General features: G+C 44.7%; 1 long non-coding RNA gene across 1 annotated transcript in view; it reads left to right on the forward strand.

The window, feature by feature from the left end:
• Window positions 1-20,501, forward strand: part of LOC135547029 (uncharacterized) — an 84,936-nt gene extending 64,435 nt beyond the window's left edge. The window contains exon 3 of the long non-coding RNA XR_010456663.1: window positions 20,376-20,501. This is a non-coding gene — a long non-coding RNA (uncharacterized LOC135547029). The remainder of the gene's footprint in view (window positions 1-20,375) is intronic.
• The last annotated feature ends 717 nt before the right edge of the window (window positions 20,502-21,218 follow it).

Here is a 21,218-nt window from a genome sequence, read left to right on the forward strand (position 1 = left end):
TGTGTGTGTGTGTGTGTGTGTGTGTGTGTGAACAGCAATTGAAAAAAGATGAACTGAACAGCCGCATTGGATGACCAAGCCAGCCATCCTCCATTTCCACAGTTCTTGGCAACCGTCCAATAGGAATTGAGGTTATGTTTCTTCCCCTGTCCTCGTCCTGCTACATTTGCTACAGACAAACCACTGTCGATGCAGCATATGTTTCCAGTATTTTTAAACCTAACTTGCGTTTCCCTTGAAAAAACGTTTGTGGGGACTCCTCATGCATCTTTTCATGCTGGCGGGCATTAGGAGGCTGGCGGGCGGAGGGAGGGAGTCTGGCCAACTTCTGCTGAGCTAGTTTTGAGTGTTTACCTCCTTCATTCCATATATTGCGTTTGCTCCCTCTACTTCTCGCTCTCTCTTGCTTTTCTCGTGGCAACAGGTCACATATTACTGCTGTGATGGCACACTGTGGTATTTCACCGAGTAAATATGGGAGTTTATCAAAATTGGGTTTGTTTTCAAATTCTTTGTGGGTCTGTGTAATCTGAGGGAAATAAATGTCCTCTCTGTCAACTGTGTTTATTTTCAGCAAACTTAACATGTGTAAATATTTGTATGAACATAAGATTCAACAACTGAGACATAAACTGAACAAGTTCCACAGACATGTGACTAACAGAAATGGAATAATGTGTCCCTGAACAAAGGGGGGTCAAAATCAACAGTAACAGTCAGTATCTGGTGTGGCCACCAGCTGCATTAAGTACTGCAGTGCATCTCCTCCTCATGGCCTGCACCAGATTTGCCGGTTCTTGCTGTGAGATGTTACCCCACTCTTCCACCAAGGCACCTGCAAGTTCCCAGACATTTCTGGGGGGAATGGCCCAAGCCCTCACCGTCCAATCCAACAGGTCCCAGACATGCTCAATGGGATTGAGATCCGGACTCTTCGCTGGCCATGGCAGAATACTGACATTCCTGTCTTGCAGGAAATCACACACAGAACGAGCAGTATGGCTGGTGGCATTGTCATGCTGGAGGGTCATGTCAGGATGAGCCTGCAGGAAGGGTACCACATGAGGGAGTAGGATGTCTTCCCTGTAACGCACAGCGTTGAGATTGCCTGCAATGACAACAAGCTCAGTCCGATGATGCTGTGACACATGATAGACCCTCCACCTCCAAATCGATCCTGAGTACAGGCCTCGGTGTAACGCTCATTCCTTTGACGATAAACGCGAATCCGACCATCACCCCTGGTGAGACAAAACCGCGACTAGAGAGTGAAGAGCACTTTTTGCCAGTCCTGTCTGGTCCAGCGACGGTGGGTTTGTGACCATAGGCGACGCTATTGCTGGTGATGTCTGGTGAGGACCTGCCTTACAACAAGCCTACAATCCCTCAGTCCAGCCTCTCTCAGCCTATTGTGGACAGTCTGAGCACTGATGGAGGGATTGTGCGTTCCTGGTGTAACTCAGGCAGTTGTTGTTGCCATCTTGTACCTGTCCCGCAGGTGTGATGTTCGGATGTATCAATCCTGTGCAGGTGTTGTTACACGTGGTCTGCCACTGCGAGGACGATCAGCTGTCCGTCCTGTCTCCCTGTAGGGCGGTCTTAGGCGTCTCACAATACAGATAATATAATAATAATATAATATATCCCATTTAGCAGACGCTTTTGTCCAAAGCGACTTACAAGTCGGCTGGGGCCACTACTTTTACATATGGGTGGTCCCAGCGGGAATCGAACCCACGACGCTTGGCGTTGCAAGCGCCATGCTCTACCGACTGAGCCACACAGGTCCTCATCAGACATGGCAATTTATTGCCCTGGCCACATCTGCAGTCCTCATGCTTCCTTGCAGCATGCCTAAAGCACATTCACACTAAAGCACGCAGATGAGCAGGGACACGGGGCATCTTTCTTTTGGTGTTTTTCAGAGTGCATAGAAAGGCCTCTTTAGTGTCCTAAGTTTTCATATCTGTGACCTTAATTACCATCTGTAAGCTGTTAGTAAGCTGTTAGTGTCTTAATCCCTACCATTGTGTCACTGAGTTGTCATAATGCTTCAGTAAATGTACATTATCCCAGGGGCGTTAGAAGACACAATGTAAGTAACCTAATTAATGTCTCTATAACTGACCTGAAGGCCTCTGCTGATCCTACAACTAGTGTATCCAGCAATCGTGTGCCTATGAAGCAGATTTACACTGTTAGCACTGAGGCGGTGTGCCCTAGTAGGAAGTCCACTGTGAGCAGCTCACCCTGCACTAACATACAAAACATGAGAATATCTACTTCTGCTAAGCTTCCCTGTAAAGCAAAGAAAACAAGTAAGCATCCCAGAAGAAACGTGCTCAAAATAACCCACGTTAACATATGTAGCTTAAGAAACAAGATTTATGAAATGGATGTCTACAAAACAAAATAAATCAACAAATAAACAATTGGCTGATTTCTTTAGATTTTCCCATGATGTCAAGCAAAGAGACACTGAGTTGGAAGGTCTTGAAATACATCCACAGGTACACCTCCAATTGACTCACATGATGTCAATTAGCCTATCAGAAGCTTCTAAAGCCATGACATAATCATCATTTTCTGTAATTTTCCAAGCTGTTTAAAGGCACAGTCAACTTAGTGTATGTAAACTTCTGGCCCACTGGATTTGTGAAATAATCTGTCTGTAAACAATTGTTGGAAAAATGACTTGTGTCATGCACAAAGTAGATGGGGCGGCAGGGTAGCCTAGTAGTTAGAGCATTGGACTAGTAACCGAAAGGTTGCAAGTTCAAATCCCCAAGCTGACAAGGTACAAAATCTGTTGTTCTGCCCCTGAACAGGCAGTTAACCCACTGTTCCCAGGCCATCATTGAAAATAAGAATTTGTTCTTAACTGACTTGCCTAGTAAAATAAAGGTAAAAAAAGAAAAAAATATCCGAACCGACTTGCCAAAACTATAGTTTAACAAGAAATATGTGAAGTGGTTGAAAAACATGTTTTAATGACTCCAACCTAAGTGTATGTAAACTTCCAACTGAAACTATATACACATGTATTTAGTACTGTAGATATGTGGTAGTGGTGGTTTAGGGGCCTAAGGGAACACAGTCTGTTGTGAATTCTGTAATGAGTATTGTAATGTTTTAAAATGTTATAACTTAACTTTGCTGCACCCCAGGAAGAGTAGCTGCTGCCTTGGCTCTCTGGCTCTCTCTCTGGCTCTCTCTCTCTCTCTCTCTGGCTCTCTCTGGCTCTCTCTGGCTCTCTCTGGCTCTCTCTGGCTCTCTCTGGCTCTCTCTGGCTCTCTCTGGCTCTCTGGCTCTGTCTCTCTCTGGCTCTCTCTGTCTCTCTGGCTCTCTGTCTCTCTCTGGCTCTCTCTGGCTCTCTCTGTCTCTCTGGCTCTCTCTCTGGCTCTCTCTGGCTCTCTCTGTCTCTCTGGCTCTCTGTCTCTGTCTCTCTCTGGCTCTCTCTGTCTCTCTCTGGCTCTCTGGCTCTCTGTCTCTGTCTCTCTCTGGCTCTCTCAATTCAATTCAATTCAATTCAAGGGGCTTTATTGGCATGGGAAACGTGTTAACATTGTCAAAGCAAGTAAGGTAGATAATATATAAAGTGAAATAAACAATAAAAATTAACAGTATGGGTTGTATTTACAATGGTGCGTGTTCTTCACTGGTGGTTGCCCTTTTCTCGTGGCAACAGGTCACAAATCTTGCTGCTCTGATGGCACACTGTGGAATTTCACCCAGTAGATATGGGAGTTTTTCAAAATTGGATTTGTTTTCGAATTCTTTGTGGATCTGTGTAATCTGAGGGAAATATGTCTCTCTAATATGGTCATACATTGGGCAGGAGGTTAGGAAGTGCAGCTCAGTTTCCACCTCATTTTGTGGGCAGTGAGCACATAGCCTGTCTTCTCTTGAGAGCCATGTCTGTCTACGGCTGCCTTTCTCAATAGCAAGGCTATGCTCGCTGAGTCTGTACATAGTCAAAGCTTTCCTTAATTTTGGGTCAGTCACAGTGGTCAGGTATTACATTTACATTATTCTGCCGCTGTGTATTCTGGTATTCTGCCGCTGTGTACTCTCTGTGTAGGGCCAAATAGAATTCTAGTTTGCTCTGTTTTTTTGTTAATTCTTTCCAATGTGTCAAGTAATTATCTTTTTGTTTTCTCATGATTTGGTTGGGTCTAATTGTGCTGCTGTCATGGGGCTCTGTAGGGTGTGTTTGTGAACAGAGCCCCATCTCTCTCTGTCTCTCTCTGGCTCTCTCTCTCTCTGGCTCTCTCTCTCTCTGGCTCTCTCTGGCTCTCTCTCTCTCTCTGGCTCTCTCTGGCTCTCTCTCTCTCTCTCTCTGGCTCTCTCTGTCTCTCTCTCTTTCTTTCTTTCTCTCTCTTTCTTTCTTTCTTTCTCTCTCTTTCTTTTTCTCTCTCTTTCTTTTTCTCTTTCTCTTTCTTTCTCTCTTTTCTCTCTCGATTCTTCTAAGGGAAATACATGACTGTTTTCAATAAAGACAGAAAAGCTATAAGCTGTTGGCACCAGACAATAAGAATAGTCCTATGATGGCTTCCACATGGCCCAGAGAGGGAAAGAGAGGGACTGACGGGGACTCGGTGGCAGCCAGGGTCTGAACAATATCTGTGAGCTGATCAGAACAGCCTTCCAGGTGTGAGGCCTGGAGTGTCAGGAGGGGGGTTGTTCTCTGGGGGTTGTTCTCTGGGGGGGGTGTTCTCTGGGGGTTGTTCTCTGGGGTGGGGGTGTTCTCTGGGGGCTGTTCTAGGCTACATGGCAACACAATGTAGAAAGGTCATGAGAGGGTCATGTTATACTGGATAGCTTAGAGACTAACGTGTTAACTAAGGTTTGTGTCATTGATGTCAATGGGAGATTGAGAAGTTTGAGTCCCCTGTCCTTTTGGTTTTCAGCTCTATTACCATTTTGAGTCTCTCTGTATTTCACCTTGTCTTACCCATGTATGGTTTGCTTAAGTGTGTGTGTGTGTGTATGTGTGTGTGTGTGTGTGTGTGTGTGTGTGTGTGTGTGTTATCATAAGTATACATAATTGCAAATGATAAAATCCTTCCAATAGAAATAAAATAAATTGTTATGAATTGAACTTTAATTAAATGAGTTCTGACTGACTGTCTTTTATCCTGACTGACTATCTTTAATCCTGACTATCTTTAATCCTAACTGACTATCTTTAATCCTGACTGTCTGTCTTTAATCCTGACTGTCTGTCTTTAATCCTGACTGACTGTCTTTAATCCTGACTATCTTTAATCCTGACTATCTTTAATCCTAACTGACTATCTTTAATCCTAACGGACTATCTTTAATCCTAACGGACTATCTTTAATCCTAACGGACTATCTTTAATCCTAACGGACTATCTTTAATCCTGACTGTCTGTCTTTAATCCTGACTGACTGTATTTAATCCTGACTGACTGTCTTTAATCCTGACTGACTGTATTTAATCCTGACTGACTGTATTTAATCCTGACTGACTGTCTTTAATCCTGACTGACTATCTTTAATCCTGACTGACTGTCTTTAATCCTGACTGACTATCTTTAATCCTGACTGACTATCTTTAATCCTGACTGACTGTCTTTAATCCTGACTGACTGTATTTAATCCTGACTGACTGTATTTAATCCTGACTGACTGTCTTTAATCCTGACTGACTATCTTTAATCCTGACTGACTATCTTTAATCCTGACTGACTGTCTTTAATCCTGACTGACTGTATTTAATCCTGACTGACTGTATTTAATCCTGACTGACTGTATTTAATCCTGACTGACTGTCTTTAATCCTGACTGACTGTCTTTAATCCTGACTGACTGTCTTTAATCCTGACTGACTGTCTTTAATCCTGACTGACTGTCTTTAATCCTGACTATCTTTTATCCTGACTGACTATCTTTAATCCTGACTATCTTTAATCCTGACTGACTGTCTTTAATCCTGACTGACTGTCTTTAATCCTGACTGACTATCTTTAATCCTGACTGACTATCTTTAATCCTGACTGACTATCTTTAATCCTGACTGACTGTCTTTAATCCTGACTGACTGTCTTTAATCCTGACTGACTGTCTTTAATCCTGACTGACTATCTTTAATCCTGACTGACTGTCTTTAATCCTGACTATCTTTAATCCTGACTATCTTTAATCCTGACTGACTGTCTTTAATCCTGACTGACTGTCTTTAATCCTGACTGACTGTCTTTAATCCTGACTGACTGTCTTTAATCCTGACTGGCTGTCTTTAATCCTGACTGGCTGTCTTTAATCCTGACTGACTGTCTTTAATCCTGACTGACTATCTTTTATCCTGACTGACTGTCTTTAATCCTGACTGGCTGTCTTTAATCCTGACAGTCTTTTATCCTGACTAGGGTTGCACTTTTTGGGGAATATTCAGAGGTGGAAACTTCACGTGGGAGTTAACGGGAAAATATGGGAATTAATGGGAATATATGCAAATGTATATTAATACCATTTCAATGTAGATATTTCTTGCCTTAGATATATTTACCATATATATGGAGACAAACATAAACGTTTTACCTTATCATAAGTAGACATGATTAAATTCTTCCAATAGAAAAAATATACACTGCTCAAAAAAATAAAGGGAACACTTAAACAACACAATGTAACTCCAAGTCAATCACACTTCTGTGAAATCGAACTGTCCACTTAGGAAGCAACACTGATTGACAATAAATGTCACATGCTGTTGTGCAAATGGAATAGACAACAGGTGGAAATTATAGGCAATTAGCAAGACACCCCCAATAAAGGAGTGGTTCTGCAGGTGGGGACCACAGACCACTTCTCAGTTCCTATGCTTCCTGGCTGATGGTTTGGTCACTTTTGAATGCTGGCGGTGCTTTCACTCTAGTGGTAGCATGAGACGGAGTCTACAACCCACACAAGTGGCTCAGGTAGTGAAGCTCATCCAGGATGGTACATCAGTGCGAGCTGTGGCAAGAAGGTTTGCTGTGTCTGTCAGCGTAGTGTCCAGAGCATGGAGGCGCTACCAGGAGACAGGCCAGTACATCAGGAGACGTGGAGGAGGACGTAGGAGGGCAACAACCCAGCAGCAGGACCGCTACCTCTGCCTTTGTGCAAGGAGGAGCAGGAGGAGCACTGCCAGAGCCCTGCAAAATGACCTCCAGCAGGCCACAAATGTGCATGTGTCTGCTCAAACGGTCAGAAACAGACTCCATCAGGGTGGTATGAGGGCCCAACGTCCACAGTTGGGGGTTGTGCTTACAGCCCAACACCGTGCAGGAAGTTTTTCATTTGGCAGAGAACACCAAGATTGGCAAATTCGACACTGGCGCCCTGTGCTCTTCAGATGAATGCAGGTTCACACTGAGCACATGTGACATACGTGACAGTCTGGAGACGCTGTGGAGAACGTTCTGCTGCCTGCAAAATCCTCCAGCATGAGCAGTTTGGCGGTGGGTCAGTCATGGTGTGGGGTGGCATTTCTTTGGGGGGCTGCACAGCCCTCCATGTGCTCACCAGAGGTAGCCTGACTGCCATTAGGTACCGAGATGAGATCCTCAGACCCCTTGTGAGACCATATGCTGGTGCGGTTGACCCTGAGTTCCTCCTTATGCAAGACAATGCTAGACCTCATGTGGCTGGAGTGTGTCAGCAGTTCCTGCAAGAGGGAAGGCATTGATGCTATGGACTGGCCCGCCCGTTCCCCAGACCTGAATCCAATTGAGCACATCTGGATCATCATGTCTCGCTCCATCCACCAACGCCACGTTGCACCACAGACTGTCCAGGAGTTGGCGGATGCTTTAGTCCAGGTCTGGGAGGAGATCCCTCAGGAGACCATCCGCCACCTCATCAGGAGCATGCCCAGGCGTTGTAGGGAGGTCATACAGGCACATGGAGGCCACACACACTACTGAGCCTCATTTTGACTTGTTTTGAGGACATTACATCAATGTTGGATCAGCCTGTAGTGTGGTTTTCCACTTTTAATTTTGAGTGTGACTCCAAATCCAGACCTCCATGGGTTGATACATTTGATTTCCATTGATAATTTTTGTGTGATTTTGTTGTCAGCACATTCAACTATGTAAAGAAAAAAGTATTTAATAAGAATATTTCATTCAGATCGAGAATGTGTTATTTTAGTGTTCCCTTTATTTTTTTGAGCAGTGAATATATTTTAGTTACGAATTGAACTTTAACCTCTTGAAACTCCCCATCCCGGATCCGGGATTGTGACTAAGCCTCAGGCTCATTAGCATAACGCAACGTTAACGATTTCTGAAAATCGCAAATAAAATTAAAATAATGCGTTTGCTCTCAAGCTTAGCCTTTTCTTAACAACACTGTCATCTCAGATTTTCAAAATATGCTTTTGAACCATAGAAATTGACTAATTTGTGTAAGAGTATGCAAAGCTAGCATAGCATTTTGTGTAGCATGTAGCACGCAACATTTTCACAAAAGCCAGATAACCAAATAAATAAAATCATTTACCTTTGAAGAGCTTCTGATGTTTTCAATGAGGAGACTCCCAGCCACATACCAAATGCGCAGTGTTTCCTGAAAGCGTCTGTGTGTAGGAGAAATCGTTCCGTTTTCTACATTGCGCCTGGCTACCGAAACGAACCGAAAATGCAGTCACCTACAACGTGAAACTTTTTCCGGATTAACTACATAATATCGACCGAAACATGGCAAACGTTGTTTGGAATCAATCCTCAAGGTGTTTTTTCACATATCTCTTCATTGACATGCAGTTCGTGGAAGCTTGCTTCTCTCTCTGTGCCCCATGGAAAAATACTGGCAGGTGACTTTTGCGCACCAATTTCGGCGCAGGACACCGGGCGGACACGTGGTAAATGTGGTCTCTTATGGTCAATCTTCCAACGATCTGCCTACAAATACGTCACAATGCTGCAGACACCTTGGGGAAACGACAGAAAGGGCAGACTCATTCCTCTTGCGTTCACAGCCATATAAGGAGATCATGAAAGACAGAGCCTCAAAAATCCTTGTCATTTCCTGGATGCCAAGTCATCTTGGTTTTGCCTGAAGCTCACGTTAAAGGGCACGCACAGAGAAGATATTTTTATTTCTGGACACGTCAGAGTGTTTTCTTTCGAACAGTAGCAATTATATGCATAGTCGAGCATCTTTTTGTGACAAAATATCTTGTTTAAAACGGGAACGTTTTTTCTTCCAAAAATGAAATAGCGCCACCATAAGTGTAAGAGGTTAAGTGAGTTGACTCTTCACATGGGATGATTTCACTGAACAACAAAGTAAAGGGAATATTGAATGATTCCCAATGATCCATCGCATCTCCTGACGTTTTCAACACACATCTGTGAAATGATAGTCTAGAAACTAAAGCTTTGGTCCTCTCAGGCTTCCTTGTCTTCTCCCTGGACCTCCTCAATGTCCACCTCTTGAACATCAGACTCTAAGGCCTCATCTTCACTGTCACTTTCCAACCTTGTTGGGGATGGCTCGTTGTCGGGCTCAAAAAGCCTCAAATATGCCTTGGATTGACACTAATATTTCAACCCTTGTATTGGTCAGCCTGTTGCGTGCTTTGGTGTGTGTGGGTTCCCTAACAAGGACCAGTTGCGCTCTGAGGCGGCTGATGTTGGTGGGATTTGGAGAGAGATGGAGGCAACAGGGGAAAGAGCCTCAGATCCACAAAGTCCCTTCCACCAGGTGGCTGATGAGATATGTTGGCACGACTGCCATATTGCATCTCCATCCCAAAGCCCTTGCTTGAAAGTGTACTTTGCAGGACTGCCAAGAACCTTGCCCTCATCCAGGCCAAGGTGGCGAGACACGGTAGTGATGACACCATAGGCCTCGTTGATCTCTGCACCAGACAGGATGCTCTGGCCAGCATACTTGGGGTCCAACATGTACAATGCAGCGTGTACTGGCTTCAGGCAGAAGTCTTCGCTTTCAGAACGGCAGTTTCCTCTGCTTGGAGCAACAGTGAAGAGGGCAGGGCAGTACAGATGTCTTCTCTTACATCTGCAAGCAGAGTCTGAACATCAGACAGGATGGCATTGTCTCCCTCATTCTGTGCAATGGCTACTGCTATAGGTTTCAGGAGTTTCAGGCTGCTTACCACTCTCTCCCAAAATACATCATCCAGGAGGATCCTCATGATGGGGCTGTCCATATCGGCAGACTGTGATATGGCCATTTCTTGGAAAGACTCCTTCCCCTCCATATTACACATTATCGATAAGGTGTCTGATTCATCATTTTCACCTCGAATAGAAGTAGAGGTAGAGTGACAAGGTTGCTTGTTGTGAACGCTGAGGGAACTTTATGCACTTGGCCAGATGATTCTGCATCTTTGAGTTCTGCACAAAATGAGTAAAAAAAACAACAAATACAATTCCATGTACAGATAAATAGTTAAGCAGTTAGATTAAACAACTCCTTTGTAAGATGCATGTGTTCAAATGAAACATGTATGGAAACAGGTGAATTAACACTCCTCAGTCAGCAGGCTGAAGCTAAAACCCACCTGGTAGCAAAAACTTACTAGCAGAAATTGTTAATGAGTTTAAATTATTTAAACACACGTTGCTGTAGGCTACTATTTACTAGTTAACAAAAATCATGTATGTCATATAAAATATATTCATTCCAACCCAGTATTGTAATCAAAACTTACCAGAAAGCATCTTGTCCTTGGCTCAGACAGTGTAGTAGTGTGGGCTCAATAGCATCTCATTAGTGTGTAAGATCTTGAGAAGCAGCTGTACATGTGATGGAAGAATGCACTGTACATGCAGAGGGTTGCAATTCTATAGAATTGGGGATAGTTTAACCAAAATATGCCATAAGACCTAGAATTGCCTTGTGTGTATCCCACTAAAAGGTTCACTGTTATAAGCTAACTTTTTAAAATAAATTTTAAGCAAAATGTTTCTGAACTTTTTACAAGGTTGATCTTGAACTTTTAGCCACTTGGCAAGCAAGTTAGCAAATAAAATGCATAGCCATAATATCATTTATTTGGTACATCTTATATAGTTCACTTGTAGTTATGCAGTAGTATATATGGTATATATTGTCCAAACCTAATATCCTTGTGTGTGAGACTCATGTCTTATTGTCTTGTGTGTATGACTCATGTCTCTACTGCAGCAACAACAACATCTGGAATTATTGACCTGCTGGATTCACTCACATATTCATTTTCTCTCTTTAAAAAAATGTCCGCTCTGTCTCTGCAGTGAGCCAGGCCTCCACAGAGAGCATCACTACACATGTTTTTCTCTTTGAAACGGAGAGAGAGGGAGAAAGTCTGGATCTAATTTGGATCTAATTTCTTTCTCTGGTTCTTCTTCAATACCACAGGCAGAGAGGGGAGAGTTGGACTGGCTGGGCTGAGAGCTGTGGTTGTGTTCAGAGATGTTTGTTTTCTGAAGGGGGAACTACTGGAAGACTATAAGTTCAGGTTGTTGATACTCACAGCTGTGGAAATAGCCATTATATATATATATATATAGATATATACACAAATATATACAAACATTCTCATTCACCCCTTCAGATTTGTGTGTATTAGGTCGTTGTGGTGGAATTGTTAGATTACTTGTTGGTTATTACTGCAGTGTCGGAACTAGAAGCACAAGCATTTCGCTACACTCACATTAACATCTGCTAACCATATGTATATAACTAATAACATAAATAATAATAATAATAAAATATGTCAATAAAGATAGACTATCATAGTTATTGTATCTATTTTGTTTATTTATAAGCACACACCCCTGTGGGACTCCTGGGTCAAGGGTCAGCGTGGAGGAGGTCACCTGGGGGTCGGCCCGTCAGGAAGTCCAGAGTCCTACGCTTGGCGACAAGGTTGGAGTATATGGTGTTGAACGCTGAGCTGTAGTCAATGAACAGCATTCCCACATAGGTGTTCCCCATAATCTAAGTGGGTGAGGGCAGTGTGGAGAGCAATTGAGATTGCGTCGTCTATGGATCTGTTGGGTAGGTGTGAAATCGGAGTGGGTCTAGGGTGTTTGGGACGATGGAGTTAATGTGATCCATGACCAGCCCCTCAAAGCACTTCATGATTACAGATGTGAGTGCTACAGGGTGGTGATCATTGTGGCCTGAAGCGTTAGAGTTCTTAGGAACAGGAATGATGGTGGCACCTTAAAATGTGTGGGATTACAGACTGGGACAAGGAGAGGTTGAAAATGACTGTGAATTTGCCTGCCAGCTTCGCTCTGACAACCCGCCCAGGAAAACCTTTGGGGCTCGTGGCCTTGCGGGCGTTGACCTGATTTAAAGACTGCCTCCGAGCGAGTTCAAATCATCCAATCATCTGGGTCAGTGACGACCCTCACACTCACTCTTTGTTTTTGTCAAAGAGTGCATAAAATGCATTGTGTTGGTCTGGTAGAGAGGCAACGTTGGGCAGATCACGGTTGGGTCTTCCTTTGTAATCCGTGATGGACTGTAGCCCCATGTGGTGGGCGGCGGAGCCTGTGTAATATGATTCCTCCATATATTGTCCTTTTCCTCGTTTGATGTCTCTGCGCAGTCACTTATTCCTGTTCTCGGGCCGTAACACCAGGGTGGTCTACGAAACAGTACCATTTAATCCCCTGTTGTGCTGGGGACAATAAAACTACTCAGTGCAATTAGATACCTTGTTCAAGAGCAGAGTTATTGAACTGCCATGTTCGTGTGTCCAGGGACAAGGGCTGCTGCCTGACCCTACCAGGGCTAACCAACCAGAGACTGCCAGGAAGTGGAATGAGGAGTCTGAGGAGTGTCTTGACACAGCCTTCCTGCCTGCCTGTCTATAACATTCTAACACATTCCACAAGGAGTGGGAGCTGGGAAACCACTGTTGCCACGCGTCCCAAATTGAACCCTATTTGCCAATATAGTGCACTCCTTTTGATGGGGCTCTGTAGGGTATAGGATCCCATTTGGTACACGGCCCCTGGTCTGCCCGGTATGTCCTCCCTTCTTTACTGTTATTGTTCCAAACGGGCGGGCGAGGGCGGGGGTGAGCAGCGTTTCCCCGTGTCTACGGGACCCTGATGGCCCGAGAAGGAATATAACACATGGTTTTAGATCAACTGTCTTCAACGTAATGACTCGGGACGTCGGGGTTCGATATGAAAGCTTCTTTTAGTAATAATACTTGTTCACGTTACATTTAACAACTTTAGATACTGCAGAGCAATGCAGGTAAGATGCTATCGGAAAGGTCAGCTCAATTACTTTGCACCTGCACATAACTGGCGCGTTCTCTCTCTCATTCCTGTCGCAAGGCATTCTGGCACTTGCAGTCAATAGCGTCAATAGCGTAATTCAACACAAACCAATACAATTACATATGTAAATAACTGTAAAGAAATATCTTTCGGTACAGCTCAATGAATTAACTTAAACATGAACTCTGTAACACATTAAAGTTACAACACATGGAGTCCCGACAGACACATTCCCTCCGTGGCCCTCCTAGACCACTAGCTGCTCAACCCCCGAGGTATTTTAGCTCATGAAACATGGGACTAACACTTTTTTTTTAGATTGTTTTTTTAAATTTTTAATATTTTTGTTCAGTTTAAATGTCTCCGCCTTCATTTCCTATGACCGAAAATGGCTTCTGGACATCAGAACAGCATTCACTAACCTTGATTATAGACAACCGTTTCTACTTCAGTCAACAGCTCTGGATATTTTGATTTCTGGACGAAGGATGTTAGCCGGGTTGGCTGCTGAAAATGCATTTGACCGGAAATACATTTGATGTTTAATGGTCTAGGTTCATTTGCATAATGTTGTGGGATTAAATTGGCGCGTGCGTGTTTTCGTTAGTCATGTTTCTTATTTGTCACACATGCACAGTGTATACAGAGACTAGTTTGAGGAGCAGCTCCAGAGACTAGTTTGAGGAGCAGCTCCAGAGACTAGTTTGAGGAGCAGAGACTAGTTTGAGGAGCAGCTCCAGAGACTAGTTTGAGGAGCAGAGACTAGTTTGAGGAGCAGCTCCAGAGACTAGTTTGAGGAGCAGCTCCAGAGACTAGTTTGAGGAGCAGCTCCAGAGACTTTGAGGAGCAGAGATTAGTTTGAGGAGCAGAGACTAGTTTGAGGAGCAGAGACTCGTTTGAGGAGCAGCTCCAGAGACTAGTTTGAGGAGCAGCTCCAGGGACTAGTTTGAGGAGCAGAGACTAGTTTGAGGAGCAGCATCAGAGACTAGTTTGAGGAGCAGCATCAGAGACTAGTTTGAGGAGCAGCTCCAGGGACTAGTTTGAGGAGCAGCTCCAGGGACTAGTTTGAGGAGCAGCTACAGAGACTAGTTTGAGGAGCAGAGACTAGTTTGAGGAGCAGCTCCAGAGACTAGTTTGAGGAGCAGCTCCAGAGACTCGTTTGAGGAGCAGCTCCAGAGACTCGTTTGAGGAGCAGCTCCAGAGACTCGTTTGAGGAGCAGCTCCAGAGACTCGTTTGAGGAGCAGCTTCAGAGACTCGTTTGAGGAGCAGAGACTAGTTTGAGGAGCAGAGACTAGTTTGAGGAGCAGCTTCAGAGACTAGTTTGAGGAGCAGCTTCAGAGACTAGTTTGAGGAGCAGCATCAGAGACTAGTTTGAGGAGCAGCATCAGAGACTAGTTTGAGGAGCAGCTCCAGAGACTAGTTTGAGGAGCAGCATCAGAGACTAGTTTGAGGAGCAGCTCCAGAGACTAGTTTGAGGAGCAGCTCCAGAGACTAGTTTGAGGAGCAGCTCCAGAGACTAGTTTGAGGAGCAGCATCAGAGACTAGTTTGAGGAGCAGCATCAGAGACTAGTTTGAGGAGCAGCATCAGAGACTAGTTTGAGGAGCAGCTCCAGAGACAAGTTTGAGGAGCAGCTCCAGAGACTAGTTTGAGGAGCAGCTCCAGAGACTAGTTTGAGGAGCAGCTCCAGAGACTAGTTTGAGGAGCAGCTCCAGAGACTAGTTTGAGGAGCAGCTCCAGAGACTAGTTTGAGGAGCAGCTCCAGGGACTAGTTTGAGGAGCAGAGACTCATTTGGGGAGCAGATTATCCTACCACCTGTCAGACAGCGTGAGAGCAGCTCCTCAGAAAGCTGGTACTGGAGTGAAACATGCTTTTAGAAACCAAGTAATTGTACAATAGATAGCTATTCTAAATGCAACCATTTTTTATAACTGTTTTGATGGCCACAATTTTTAAAAGAGCTGCTGTTTTTATTTCTCAACCTCAATTTGTAATCAGTCATTCGAATGCGTAGGCTATAGTCAACGGTAGGCAGGCTATCCAGGTGTCACCCACCACTTTATATGCTTGAGTCAGTATAATTTTTTGAAACCAAGTCATGTTAGCAACCCATCCTAGTTGTTGCTATTAGATTCCCCATCTTCCTAAGTTTCTAACTGAGATGTTCATCCCCTCCCATTAGGTGCACTGTTTACAATGGGTTTGTCCTGTGACCTGTGTTTTCCTGTAAACTGCATTTTGGCAAATGAACCATGTGTCTGACAACCAGTAATTCTCAGCGAGGACCACTTCTGTTCTCTGGGTCCAGGCCACTGTTTAGAAGTGTTTTCCTGTGAAATGTCTTGAGCAAATGTCTTGGACCGGGCCTCGGCCCCCGCTGATCAAATGTCTTGGACCGGGCATGGTCTCCCCTGACCAAATGTCTTGGACCAGGCCCCCCATTGACCAAATGTCTTGGACCGGGCATAGGCCCCCACTGACCAAAAGTCTTGGACCGGGCCTGGTTCCCTGCTGATCAAATGTCTTGGACCGGGCCTGGTTCCCCGCTGACCAAATGTCTTGGACCGGGCCTGGGCTCCCTGTCTTTTCTATCTGGCCCTATATTTCTCTGTATCCTCCCTGTCTTTCTCTGTATCCTCCCTGTCTTTCTCTGTATCCTCCCTGTCTTTTCTCTCTCTGTATCCCCCCTGTCTTTTCTCTCTCTGTATCCCCCTGTCTTTTCTCTCTCTGTATCCCCCCTGTCTTTTCTCTCTCTGTATCCTCCCTGTCTTTTCTCTCTGTATCCTCCCTGTCTTTTCTCTCTCTGTATCCTCCCTGTCTTTTTCTCTCTGTATCCTCCCTGTCTTTCCTCTCTCTGTATCCTCCCTGTCTTTTCCCTGTTTCCTCCCTGTCTTTTCTCTCTCTCAATCTATTCTCTCTGTGGTTCAGACAGTGGTATTAGGACCTCTCATAGCCCAACATGCTGTGTACCTCTCTCTCCCAGAGAGGGAGGAGAATGAGAGGGAGTAGGAGCAGGGACAGGCAGTGGCCGCCTTAACCCAACCCCCTCTCAGTCTCATCTTCCTGCTGTCCTCAACCCAAATGACAGGCCTGCTAACCACAGGGAGCTAATTGTAGCACAGTTTGGAGCCTCTAATCGCTGGCTGGGTGCGTTTTCACTCTCTCTCACTCTCTCTAGGGAGGAGAGAAGCCGTTATTATATGCCTTTATAGGCCTATGGGAGGAACTCAGCTGTCCAGGAATAAACCAGGAGAGAACGAAGAACATTTGTTTTGAGTTTGGGAGGAGTCCCACAACTCACCAAAGTAGAGTTTGCTGAAGAGGCGTGGTTGATGTCCTCATCTCACAGTACCATTTAATCCCTGTTGTCCTCATCTCACAGTACCATTTAATCCCTGTTGTCCTCATCTCACATCACCATTTAATCCCTGTTGTCCTCATCTCACAGTACCATTTAATCCCTGTTGTCCTCATCTCACAGCACCATTTAATCCCTGTTGTCCTCATCTCACAGCACCATTTAATCCCTGTTGTCCTCATCTCACAGTACCATTTAATCCCTGTTGTCCTCATCTCACAGCACAGCACCATTTAATCCCCTGTTGTCCTCATCTCACAGTACCATTTAATCCCTGATGTCCTCATCTCACAGCACCATTTAATCCCTGATGTCCTCGTCTCACAGTACCATTTAATCCCTGTTGTCCTCATCTCACAGCACCATTTAATCCCTGATGTCCTCATCTCACAGCACCACCATTTAATCCCTGTTGTCCTCATCTCACAGCACCATTTAATCCCTGATGTCCTCGTCTCACAGCACCATTTAATCCCTGTTGTCCTCATCTCACAGCACCATTTAATCTCTGTTGTCCTCATCTCACAGCACCATTTAATCCCTGATGTCCTCATCTCACAGTACCATTTAATCCCTGTTGTCCTCATCTCACAGTACCATTTAATCCCTGTTGTCCTCATCTCACAGCACCATTTAATCCCTGTTGTCCTCATCTCACAGCACCATTTAATCTCCTGTTGTCCTCATCTCACAGCACCATTTAATCCCTGATGTCCTCGTCTCACAGTACCATTTAATCCCTGTTGTCCTCATCTCACAGTACCATTTAATCCCTTGTTGTCCTCATCTCACAGCACCATTTAATCCCTTGTTGTCCTCATCTCACAGCACCATTTAATCCCTGTTGTCCTCATCTCACAGCACCATTTAATCCCTTGTTGTCCTCATCTCACAGTACCATTTAATCCCTGTTGTCCTCATCTCACAGCACCATTTAATCCCTGTTGTCCTCATCTCACAGCACCATTTAATCCCTGTTGTCCTCATCTCACAGCACCATTTAATCCCTGTTGTCCTCATCTCACAGCACCATGTAATCCCCTGTTGTCTTCATCTCACAGTACCATTTAATCCCTGTTGTCCTCATCTCACAGCACCATTTAATCCCTGTTGTCCTCATCTCACAAAACCATTTAATCCCTGTTGTCCTCATCTCACAGCACCATTTAATCCCCGATGTCCTCATCTCACAGCACCATTTAATCCCTGTTGTCCTCATCTCACAGCATCATTTAATCCCTGTTGTCCTCATCTCACAGCACCATTAAATCCCCTATTTTCCTCATCTCACAGCACCATTTAATCCCCGATGTCCTCATCTCACAGCACAGCACCATTTAATCCCCTGTTGTCCTCATCTCACATTACCAGTACTGACCCAGTATATAGCTACTGACCCTGTATATAGCTACTGACCCTGTATATAGCTACTGACCCTGTATATAACTACTGACCCTCCAGCCAGAGAAATATCTGCCATTTTGGAGTCACCAGAAGTTAGAAATAACACCATAAATATTCACTTACCTTTGATGATCTTCGTCAGAAGGCACTCCCAGGTATCCCAGTTTGACAATAAATGACTGATTTGTTCCATAAAGTCCATCATTTATGTCCAAATAGCCACTTGTTTGCGTGTTCAGCCCATAATCCATCTTCATGAGGCGCCATCAATTGGCCCACACAGAAACTCGAAAAGTTCCATTACAGGTCGTAGAAACAAGTCAAACGATGTATGGAATCAATCTTTAGGATGTTTTTAACATAAAACATCAATAATGTTCCAACCAGAGAACTCCTTTGTCTGAAGAAAAGCATTGGAACGAGAGGTAACTCTGTCGGGAGACCAAGACACTATGCCAGACCACTGACTCAAACAGGTCTCATGAGCCCCTCCTTTATAGTAGAATCCTCATTCAAGTTTCTAAAGACGGTTGACATCTAGTGGAAGCCGTAGGAAGTGCAACTTTACTGATATCCCACTGTGTATTCGGTAGCTTTGAAAAACTACAATCCTCAGATTTCCCACTTCCTGGTTGGATTTTTTCTCAGGTTTTGCCTGCCATATGAGTTCTGTTATACTCACAGACATCATTCAGTGTTTTTTCTATCCAATACTACTAATAATATGCATATATTAGCATCTGGGACAGAGTAGGAGGCAGTTCACTCTGGTCACGCTATTCATCCGAAAATGAAAATGCTGCCCCCTATCCCAAAAAGGTTAAATCCCAATATTTTTTGCAGATATTTAGTGTAAAATGTATACAACGTTTATAACACCCTTGTTCGTGTGTGTCTCTAACTCACACCATGATGACACGTGGCCCTGCTGTGATGAGTGAAGAGCATCTGTCCAATCACACGCTCCAGGTTGTCAGAACTGTCTTTACCAGGACTCTCCCTATGTACCAGAGTTACAGTAGAGAACAGCTATGTGCTTGATAAGCAGAGTATTTTTAGTTATGTTTTTTTACGGTTGATTTGATATTGGCATTACAATACTACTGCAATTCTCCATCCCTGTTGTACTGTAGACCTAACTGTTCCTAGCGGTCACGCCGGCCCAGGTCGGGGAGGGAGGTCACGCCGGCCCAGGTCATAGTATGATCAAAGTGCTACTGTCGGGGTCTCCTACTGCCTCAGTGGGCCACACAGCCTGACACAGCCACATCACCAGACCTCAGACCCAACTAGGGGAGGGAAATTATCCATAACAAAAAACTAAAATCATTTTAAGAGGATTTAAGATCTGGAGCAGAGGTCTCCAATATTTATATGAGAGGATTGTTTGTCAGGGCAGAGATTATACTTCCATAGAGGGAGCTAGAAAGCTATGAGACGGAACACTGACTAAACAAACTGACACACACACACTGACTAAAAAACTGACACACACACACACACACACACACACACACACACACACACACACACACACACACACACACACACACACACACACACACACACACACACACACACACACACACACACACACACACACACACACACACACACACACACACACACACACACACACACACACACACACACACACACACACAGCTCTGTGTGTGCGTGTGTGTGTGTGTGAAGGAGTGAGATTTTTAATTTTTTTACCTTTATTTAACCAGGCAAGTCAGTTAAGAACAAATTCTTATTTTCAATGACGGCCTGGGAACAGTGGGTTAACTGCCTGTTCAGGGGCAGAACGACAGATTTTGTACCTTGTCAGCTCGGGGGTTTGAACTCTCAACCTTCTGGTTACTAGTCCAACGCTCTAACCACTAGGCTAGAGAACTGACCACCAGAGGGCGGTAAAACATCAGTACGTTCCTAAGACGCACATTACAATCCAAATCTATTCTATTGTGACGCTTTCATCACTTTAATAACAAACAATCCCATACAGCATACTGCAACAGATGTAGCGAAGTACCCTCGGCAGGGGTTGACGACAAGGATAACAACTAGAGTCTAGATTGAGATGCATGATGAAGGTGCTTAGAGAAGGTTTCGACACCGGGGTGGAGTCGGTAGCTAGGTGTGACTGGAATCCGAGGTTACCATGGAAACGTAGGGTTCCACGCTGTGCCTGTTGGAGCTGAATGAACGGGACTGACATGCGATGCCATGTGGCCTTAATAGCTTCCTTGTATCCATCTACCCAGAACTCCCAATGTCCCAGCCACTAAGCACTCCACCACATGCTAAAATACAACTGACATTACCATGCGTGTGTTTCAGATGGAGCAGCTGTCAGACGAGGAGCTGGACCATACAGAGGGAGGAGGAGAGGAGGAGGACAGTGATAAAGAAGATCAGGATCTAGACCAGATGTTTGGAGCCTGGCTGGGAGAGCTGGATAAACTCACACAGGTAACTAACCCTATCCCTGGCTGGGAGAGCTGGATAAACTCACACAGGTAACTAACCCTATCCCTGGCTGAGAGAGCTGGATAAACTCACACAGGTAACTAACACTATCCCTGGCTGGGAGAGCTGGATAAACTCACACAGGTAACTAACCCTATCCCTGGCTGAGAGAGTTGGATAAACTCACACAGGTAACTAACCCTATCCCTGGCTGGGAGAGCTGGATAAACTCACACAGGTAACTAACCCTATCCCTGGCTGGGAGAGCTGGATAAACTCACACAGGTAACTAACCCTATCCCTGGCTGGGAGAGCTGGATAAACTCACACAGGTAACTAACCCTATCCCTGGCTGGAGAGCTGGATAAACTCACACAGGTAACTAACCCTATCCCTGGCTGGGAGGAGCTGGATAAACTCACACAGGTAACTAACCCTATCCCTGGCTGAGAGAGTTGGATAAACTCACACAGGTAACTAACCCTATCCCTGGCTGGGAGAGCTGGATAAACTCACACAGGTAACTAACCCTATCCCTGGCTGGGAGAGCTACATTCTGTAGTAATACGAGCCCACATTCTGCAGTAATACGAGCCCACATTCTGCAGTAATACTAGCCCACATTCTGTAGTAATACTAGCCCACATTCTGCAGTAATACTAGGTCCCACATTCTGCAGTAATACTAGCCCACATTCTATAGTAATACTAGGTC

This window comes from Oncorhynchus masou, chromosome 10 (genome assembly GCF_036934945.1).
Source record: "Oncorhynchus masou masou isolate Uvic2021 chromosome 10, UVic_Omas_1.1, whole genome shotgun sequence".
In the NCBI taxonomy this organism is placed as follows: Eukaryota; Metazoa; Chordata; class Actinopteri; order Salmoniformes; family Salmonidae; genus Oncorhynchus; species Oncorhynchus masou.